This window comes from Oryctolagus cuniculus, chromosome 2 (assembly GCF_051225735.1).
Source record: "Oryctolagus cuniculus isolate XC-2025 breed Fujian yellow rabbit chromosome 2, ASM5122573v1, whole genome shotgun sequence".
In the NCBI taxonomy this organism is placed as follows: Eukaryota; Metazoa; Chordata; class Mammalia; order Lagomorpha; family Leporidae; genus Oryctolagus; species Oryctolagus cuniculus.
In genome coordinates, this window is record NC_142868.1 from 117,816,825 (window position 1) to 117,825,818 (window position 8,994).

The window sequence follows — 8,994 nt, forward strand, 5'->3', positions numbered from 1 at the left end:
TCCTGGCCCCCAGCTTGCAGGGTCATCAGCTCAAGCAAGACCTGCTGACAGCCACAGCAGGCTCTGTGGAAGACCACAGGACCCGGGGGGGGCGCCTTCACCTCATTGGAGTGACAGCCTGTCTTGCAAAGCCACCCAGACCAGGAACACGTAGTCTGTGTCTGTGCCACCCAGCCTGGTAGCTGTGAGCCGCAGGTGCCTGCGCAAGCGCACACTGACATCCAGTGAAATGAAATTAAAAACTCCCCATCCCCCTCCCAGGCACACCGGCCTGTGGCCACTGCCCGCGGCAGCACAGACCGAGGACACGCCCATGGCTGCAGAAGGCTCTGTGGGACCGCGCGGCTCTGGAGGGCGCCACAAGCAGCTTCTGCTTCGGTCTCCTCTGCTCTCTTTGCTGCTTTACTGCTCAGGCTGCCAGAAGTCCAGCAAGGGGCTGAAGCCCACAGAGCCTCCCTTCCCACGCTGCTGAGGGCGACCACAGAGGCTGCAAGCTCACGCCAACAGCGGTGACACGAGCCCAGCAGCACAGCCTGTGGCCAGGGGACAGACCGCCCAGGGTGCAGGGGCCGCCTGCTGGAGCAGGCTATGAGCTGGAGCCCCCTCCTCTGTCGCTCTGCCCCGTGCTGAGTCTCCAGGCAAGGGCTAAGGTGGCCCTGGGGGCAGCCGCCTCAGACACGGGGCCCACTGCCCTGGTTTTGGGCCACCACATAAGCCCAAGATGCTTTGATGACATTCAGAGCATGGGGACCAGCAAGGATCCCCGGAGGTGACAGGATCTGGCTGGCAGGAGGGAGGGAGAGTAGGGGCGTGGTTTCACAGAATTCAGAGGTGTTTGATACCTGTACACTGGAGACTAAGCTGAGTGTGCATAGCAATGTATTACGGAGGGAGGAGGGGTGACGTTAGACAAACGGGGACACTGGCACGAAAGTCCGCACTGCGCATGCTGACTGCGGTTTCCGAAGCTGAGGTGCGCGTCTACCTTGCCAAGGCTGACCTACCTACAGCCCAGGGCAGCCGGGCCTGGCTCCGCCCTCAGAGGACAGATGTGCATCCACACTTCCCAGCATGCCACGGGCTGCCAACCCTGGCTCCACCCTCAGAGGACAGATGTGCGTCCACATTTCCCAGCATGCCATGGTGGAAGAGCTTTCTAGAATCGACCTCTTTGCTGTCCCCGACAACAGCGCGATTGTTAGCAACCCAGGAAGCAGAAGGGAATGGATCCAGGGGAGGGAAACCGGAAGTCTCTACTGAAGACAAGTAGACTGATACTTTGTAGCATTTTCTGTCCTGAGTGGACCCAGGACAAGCCCCTGAACTCTTCTGTGAACAGACCAGCGCCAGGGCCATGGGGGGGGGGGCTGACCCCCAAGGTCTCCTGCGTCTGACTTGTATCTGGTGAAGCGGACACGGGCTCAGGCATGCCAGGCATCACAGGTGCCCTCAGGAGCCCGGCGCGGGGACACAGGGGTGCCCATGCCTCCTCCCGGCGCGGCAGCTTTGTGGCCTCAGGCTCCAGCTGGGCATCCATTCCCAACCAGGGACCTCAGCCGTGTCTGGGCTCATGACTCACCCCTTCCCCCCCAGACAGCTCTTCCTGAGTCAGGACCGTGCCCTGGGAGCCCCAGGGGAGCCGCGAGGAAACCACCCAGACGTGGCTCTGGACCAGAGGTCTGGCCCCGAGGACACGGAGTCTGTCCACGTAACTCAACCTGAAGTCTCCGCCAGGGACGCTGAAACCGCTGCCTCCCCATTTGGCAGGACCGAAAGGGGTCCTGTGGAAAGGGTGCTTGCCGTTACTGCAGCCCAGACCTGAGTCTCCTGCTGCTCTCCCTCGCTGTGCCGCATCTCAGGGCCATGCTGCTCTCTTCCCTCCTGCTCGCCCTCCCCCCTCCCATCTCCTCTGCCACTGAGAGGCAAGCTGGGAGGGCTGGCCCACGTCTTAGGAAGGCTCTGCACAGGAGCCTCATTTCTAGGAGGCTTAACTTGTGCCCCTCCCTTCCCTCCTTCTCTCTGTCTACAGGGCAGAGGTGCTGGCTGCAGCTCCAGCAGCCTTTTCTAAACCACAGGACAACAGTAGGAAGGAAGCCAGCGCTAGGAGTAGCAGAGCAGGCAGCTGAATGAATGGCTTGCTGGTAGATCCTTGCGCCGGAGAACCTGCTTTCTATCTGAGAGCAGGACAGACCGCAGAGCAGGCTGCATCCCTCTATAAACGGTGTATCCAGTGGGAACAGCTAAAAATTCATACATCTTCTGCCTGCATGAGAAGCCCGATGTTTTCAGTGCAGTGAGTTGCTAACAGAGCGGGAGCAGAGGGAAGAGCTTCAGTCCCTGTCAGGGTAGCCCTCCCTTGCAGGGCAAAAGAGAAGGAGGAAAACCACGATGGATAAGATAGCGGTAGCCCTGAGCATTTCTGATCACACAAAAAGCAGTAGCATCTATTTTTTGTCTCAAGCAGAAGAAATCTTTTGAGGCCAGCAGGCATCCCGGCCGCTCCTCCTCCCAATGGGCCCTTCTTGGGTTTTGCTTGTGTGAGCTCTGTCGTCCAAGCAGAGACTTCAAGAACCTGTAGGGAACCCAATCTCTGCCCCTGGGTCCCAGGCCAAGCACGGCGCTGACCTTGCCTTTGGCGCTGTGGGTGGGAGTGGGGGGGACTCTTGCTTCTAGCGCATGTGCAGGCATTAGTCAGTTACAGGGAAAGCCCCACCAATCAACACCATGGTGCAAACAGCTCTCAGCATTCAAAGACTGGGCTCTCACAGCGCAGACACCCAGGGCGCTCCCTGCTGCACACTGACAAGCCAGGGTCAAGGGCAGCATGCTCCCAAGGATGCCGGGCTGCTTCCTTGGACCCTTGGCAGGACAGGTGCATGGTCTAGAATTATCTTCGGAATCGCAAGGCCCTGGCCGTGCAGGTTGGCCCTGGATGGCGTCTTCAGTGTATCTCCTTGAATGTTTTCACTATGACTCATTTCCACGCACTGCAATGATTTTCAACAACCAGCGTCCAGATGACTAGGAGGCGACTGGCTGCTGCTTCCACTGGGAAGCTCTGGCCCGTGGCCGAAGTCTGCATGGGTCCCACGCAGAAGCCCGCCTGGTCTCCTGCCCCTCTCCTGCCTGCGTATCTGGGTGGGGCGTCCCCAGCGCAGAGCAGCCCCCTGGAGCAGCTGCCTGCCTATGCCTGATACCTGCTGGGGGGTCCTGGACCTCAAGTGAGTCCTCTTTCTGTCTTCCAGGGTGGGCGTGGTGGGGAGGGAGAGGGGAGAGAAATCCTGGGAGGTTCCAGCTGCGTGCTTGGGGCTGAAAAAGGTGGGAGCTGCTTTTCTGTTGGGGGTCCCCCTTGTCCCTGGGTACGGAGCACAGATCTCACCAATAACTCACAGCCCGGTGCTGCCCTCCCCCTCATTTCCCAGTCAGGAAGGCTGGGCACCAAGACGTCAAGAAACCTGCCCAATATGCACCACGTGGCAGCTTGTGACAGGGACCAGGTCGGTGCAGCGGACGCCCCACGCGTTCCTCTCCTCGGCCACACCTCTGTGTAAGATCAGCTCCTTCTAGGGGTTGGGAAAGCCACCAGGCTGCAGACCCTGTTAATAAACACTCCACTGGCCTCACTTCCTTGCCCTTTTAAATGACTCTTTTTTTCAGCTTGCAAAGGGATAACTTCGGGTCACCCTGGGCTCGTCCCTGGCAGTAAGAGGTGACGTGACCTCCAGCACACATCTGCCCAGATTCCACGCTTCCGGAAGAGCACAATCGATACTGCCGAGGATACCAGCCACCTGGACACCAGTTCCCCACTGCAGGTGCACCTAAAGACTGAGCCCCTGTCCGAGATGGCACGTCCTTGGACACTGGGAGAAAGCGGATCCACAGCACGGGGAGCCCTGGGGCACGCTGCCTGTTGCAGGCTCTGGTCTCCGTCAAGGTGGCGCTTCTCTGAGCGCTTAACATGGTCCCTCCCCAAGAGACAAGCTGGTCTCCCACCTTGGAAATTCCTGGCGTCTGTTTTGCCAAGGGCTCAGATTGACGCTGGGGTTCTCAGAACAACCGTTGTCTATGTTGAAATCACGGGATCTTTCTAGAGCATTGTGCAGCTGACTCAGGGACCACAGCCCGAATGAATGACTTCAGAGGCCAGACACATAAGAGACCCTTGGAGGGCTCAGGCTGAGCCTTCTCCTTCCAGGCCCTGTCCTGGGCACTTGATAGGTGCCCGTGGCAGCCCTGCGAGGCGGGATTTGGAACCCATCATCAGCCTGGCCCCTGCGCGCCCCTGTCACCACGCTATCTGAGCTTTGTGGCATCAGGGTGTGGCAGGACTTGTGATGTGGAGAGCTCAGACCCCACCCACGGTTACCTAAACACACACACTCACACACACACACACACACACGATCCTGAGCAGGCCGCACAGAACCTGCCGTGGGGGAGGAGGGTGCACACGGAGCCGCCTTTGCCACCCAGCTACTGGTCTGCAGCCCCAGCGCTTTCGTTTTTGAAATGTTGTTCAACACCCCTCCCGTTGTATCTCCAAGGAGAGTGAGGTGCTCAGGACGCTTTTGTCCGCACAACCTTGCTTTCCAATCCGAAGCCCACCGAACCCGCGTGCGCTCCACAGCACGTGCACAGTGCCAGCTCAGAGTCCCTGCCACCCCCAACTCTCCCACCCAAGCCCTGGCTGAGGGTGACACACAGTAGCAGGTCACCACAGGTCAGTAGCGGTGCCTGCAGCCCCACACCGCTTCCGCCCTCCATAAACTCCCGGATTCTCCTTCTACTCAAGGCAGAATCTAAAAGTCATTAACAACAGCCCAGGGAGGCCTGGGTTACTGACACATCACAGACCCCTGGGCCGCAGCTCAGAGGGGCCAGACCCAAGGTAGGAAATAAAAAAAAAAAAAAAAGGAGGGGGGTGATTTTTAATCAAAGACCAAACAGCCAGGTCCCCCTGGGTTCAGGCTGCACTCAAGGGCAGATCAGACCCTATTGGAGCTGCACCAGTTTTAGCCAGCGGGCGCTGACTCATTATTAGCTCAGCAAGCCCACACACTCAAATGACTGCACTGAAAAAGCTCCGGGTCACGCCCTGCCCACTGCTTTTTAAGCAAATTCGAAAAATGTTTATCATAAGGTATTTATGACATCTTAACCGTTTCATTTACAGTAACCAGAACGACATTAAAAAAATTGTTTCCTGTATTTTACTTGACAGTAAAGCTCATCAGAATAGTAACAGCTCGAGCAGCACGGCTCAAGGTCAAGTTGGGCCTCCATGAACCCACCGCCCCATCCTCCACCTCTGCACGACCTCAGCCCCCAGCCCCAGTCCCCCAATATTTTTTTTCTTTCTGATTTTAGCAAGGTTTGCGACTTTCAGCATGAAGGGAAAGGACATAAAATAAAGCCCTGGGGTCATTTGGACCCATCAAGAGAAGGAAGCCACAATGCTGCCTTCCTATGGCTTTTTTCGCCCTGGAATTGGGCAGCTGGGACCACACGCCAGAAGCTTGCTCACCGGCTGTCTTTCCTGCAGCCCTGAGAAGCGGAAGCACCCCTGACTTAGCACACAGTCACCCACCTCCCTCCCTGAACCTCACTCTGGGCTTCTATGGAGGACTCTCTGGGTGGGTGTTTTCCCTCCAACACTGCTGTCTCTCTCAAGACAACTCAGAGAGACCCCTCCCAGTCGGGGTGCAGCAGAAGGAGCCCCTTTGCTTAAAATGACAGCTCTCCCAATTCTGAACAAAATGCAACGTCCACTCCAGCAAGCCTAGAGCTGGAGCACAGCTCAGGCTCAGGCCAATAGTGGAAATGATGACCAAAATAATAATAGTAATAATAATAATAAAATGACAGAAACATACCAGGGAGAAGCTGGTGGCTCCACCTTGCCAGGAACGGTTCTGGTGTTGTGGAGATCCGAAGACGTGCACCAGCTCGGGCAATCTATGTCAGCAGTGTCCCTTGGAAACTTAAAAAGCAGCAGCCATCAGTCACTTAGTTCCCTCCATTTCCAACGATGTCCACACAATCAAGACCAAAAAAAAAAAAAAAAAAAAAAAAGGCGCACACCTCATTGGAACGAGATGATTCATGCTGACTCACAGCCACCACTTCCTCTCCCGACATTCTCTGCATTCTTGTGAGCTGGGCTGGTCCGGTTCCCAGGGTCTTTGCAGCCCTTCCGGGAAGAGCAGCCTGCCTGTCTCTGGCACAGAGACCCAAACGCTGACCCCTGGTGCACGCCTGTAACCCCGGGATCGCCTGCCCCTGGGGGGAAATGCTCCATCTAGGAGTCTTGAGAGCCACTGGAAAATAAAATGCACGCTTCTCACAGGCATTTCGATTGCAAATCCGCACTGCCCGTTTGTGAAGCCTGGCAAGGCTCCTGTGTGAAACTCTCGTGGCTTTTCCAAGTCGTCCGAGGAAGGAGGAAGAGAGACTGCATCGTGAAGGCGTCGGCGTTTGCTTGGCCCTGAGGATACCGACTCAGTGCGTGTGTTCTTCTGCGTGTGTTCCTCTGACCCGGCAACTCGCAGGTTCTAAAATCATCACCACTCGAAGCTGCTCCGTGGACGCGTGCCCTGTTATTTTTTTAGGCTTACGTGATTTACGACTTTTCTCTGCATCCTCCAGCCTTCAGGATGTGCTAGTTTGCAACCGTAAAGTTGCGAGGAGTTAAACGGAGGTATAGTAACCTAACTTTCAAAAATGGTCGGTGAATGTTTCCGGCCGAGAACTGTGAGCGGCTTCTGCCTCCCGGTTTTCTTTTTGAATGATGCAGAGGGCGGGGCGGTCTTCCACGGCCTCTGCCTCTGCGTCTTTTAAATATGGGAAGCACCCAGGGACAGCAGAATCCAGGCGGTGCCTGCCCAGCAGCCTCAGGACAAACCACAAAGCCACTGGGATTGCTTTCTGGGGGGCGAAGGTGGGGGGCTAACACACATCAGCTCGTGCATGAACCCTGAAAGCCTTTAACATATTTTTAAAATTTTATTTATTTGAGAGACAGAGAGAGGTTCCCTCTTTAGATGGCCACAGCAGCCAGGACTGGGCTAGACTGAAGCCAGAAAGCAGGAGCTAACTCAAACCAGGTCTTGCACATCCATGCCTCTGAAGTTCTCACCTGTTGCTCCCCAAGAACGGCATTAACAGGAAGCTGGAGCCAGGAGCCAGAGCTGGTAACTGAGCTCAAGTGCTGCTGGGTGGTGCACCACAGGCTGGAGACCCAGCCTGGAAAGCTGTAATTGACCTGGGACCTGGTGCACAGTGGGCCAGCTTCCGATACCCTAAAGCCCATAGAGCATAGGAAAAAGTCACATTTTGGAGGAAGCCCCAGGTGAACCGGTGGATGCAGAGCCCTGTGGGGTTGACCTCGCCCTGGAGAGGTCAAGCTCCAGTTACCACTGGGTTGCAATTACAGACAAAAACACTCATGTGTTCTCCACCCCTGACCTTTGAGCCAGAAGTCACAGGGCGTTTCCCATCTGACAATATCAAGGGCTTTGGGCAACCTGTGGACATAGCAGTTCTGCTAGTTGGTCCGATCTTACTCCCTGCGGTTTTCTTTCTTTCCAGTACGGCGACAAGCCAGCAAGGTCTCTGCCTTCAGGGGCATCTCTGTGGTGCCACTCACCGCAGTGTGTACTTTTTACGGCGAGAGGGAGCGGGGCAGCAGCCCCAGGGGCTGACTTTAGCATATCTCCTTCCTGCCATCCACGAGGGGATGGGCCACAGCTAAGCAGTGAGAAAAGTGCTTGGACCAGGGGTTGTGTGGGGACAATTGGAGCAGAGCTCAGGGGTGGTTATGCCTGTCCACTTTTGTGAAGAGCCAGCCTTTGCCTAGCTTTTGAAGACTTTTTTTTAAAAGATTTATTTTATTTACTTGAAAGAGAGTTACAGAGAGAGGTAGAGACAGAGAGAGAGGTCTTCCATCCGCTGGTTCACTCCCCAATTGGCCGCAACAGCCAGAGCCGCGCTGATCCAAAGCCAGGAGCCAGGAGCTTCCTCCAGGTCTCCCACTTGGGTGCAGGGGCCCAAGCACTTGGGCCAGCTTCTACTGCTTTCCCAGGCCACAGCAGAGAGCTGGATTGGAAGTTGAGCAGCTGGGACTTGAATTGGTGCTCATATGGGATGCCGTCGCCTCGAGTCAGGGTTCCAACTCACTGCGCCACAGTGTTGGCCCCGAATATTATTATTTTTTTAAGATTTATTTATGTATTTGACAAGGCAGAGCTACATAGAGGCAGAGGGCAGAGAGAGAGAGAGCGAGAGAGAGCAAGAGATCATCCAACTGCTGGTTCACTCTCCAAATGGCTACAATGTCCAGGGCTAGGCCAGGCCAGTCAGGAGCCAGGAGCTTCCTCCAGGTCTCCCACATGGGTACAGGAGCCCAAGCACTCGGGCCATCCTCCACTGCTCTCCCAGGCCACAGCAGAGAGCTGGATCGGAAGTGGAGTAGCCAGGCCTCCAGCCGTGTGCCCACACAGGATGCTGGCACCACAGGCAGTGGCTCCACCCACTAAGCCAAAGCAAGACTTTTATTGTCAATTCACTAATCCCTGGGAGAACTGAAAAAAAGAAGAAGAAGAAAGAAAAAGAAAAAAGTTAAAGAGGGGGAGGGAACAGGGATGAATGAAATAAACTTGAAATGGTTTAGAAACAGCGGATCTTGTCGCTTTGGCTGTGGTTTCTTACACTTATGAGGAACCTTCCGGAACATTCTGGAAGCCAGGCCTTCTCCGAAAGCAGTGATTTGAGCTGCCACCCTGGAGGGTCAGGAACTGTGGCCTTCCGTGCACTGCTTCATTGGATCAGGCTTCCAATGTGAGTCTTGATTCCTGAACAAACTTCCATCCCCCATCTCTTCTTGCCTGGGCTGGAGGGTAGGGAGAGGGTATTAGCGTGGGGAGGGTGAAAGCCAGAGTACAGTGTGAAGACAGGGTGTTCCAGAGAGTTCCCACCAACACAGCCGGCTCACAG

At 55.8% G+C, this 8,994-nt stretch overlaps 1 long non-coding RNA gene across 8 annotated transcripts in view; it reads right to left on the reverse strand.

Annotated features, from left to right (window-relative positions):
* Window positions 1-6,746, reverse strand: part of LOC138848557 (uncharacterized) — a 170,687-nt gene extending 163,941 nt beyond the window's left edge. For 6 of the 8 annotated variants that reach the window (XR_016229204.1, XR_016229203.1, XR_016229206.1 and 3 more), the window contains exon 1: window positions 5,877-6,076. This is a non-coding gene — a long non-coding RNA (uncharacterized LOC138848557). The other 2 variants (XR_016229205.1, XR_011386489.2) reach the window with 2 other exon arrangements.
* Window positions 6,747-8,994: the final 2,248 nt, after the last annotated feature.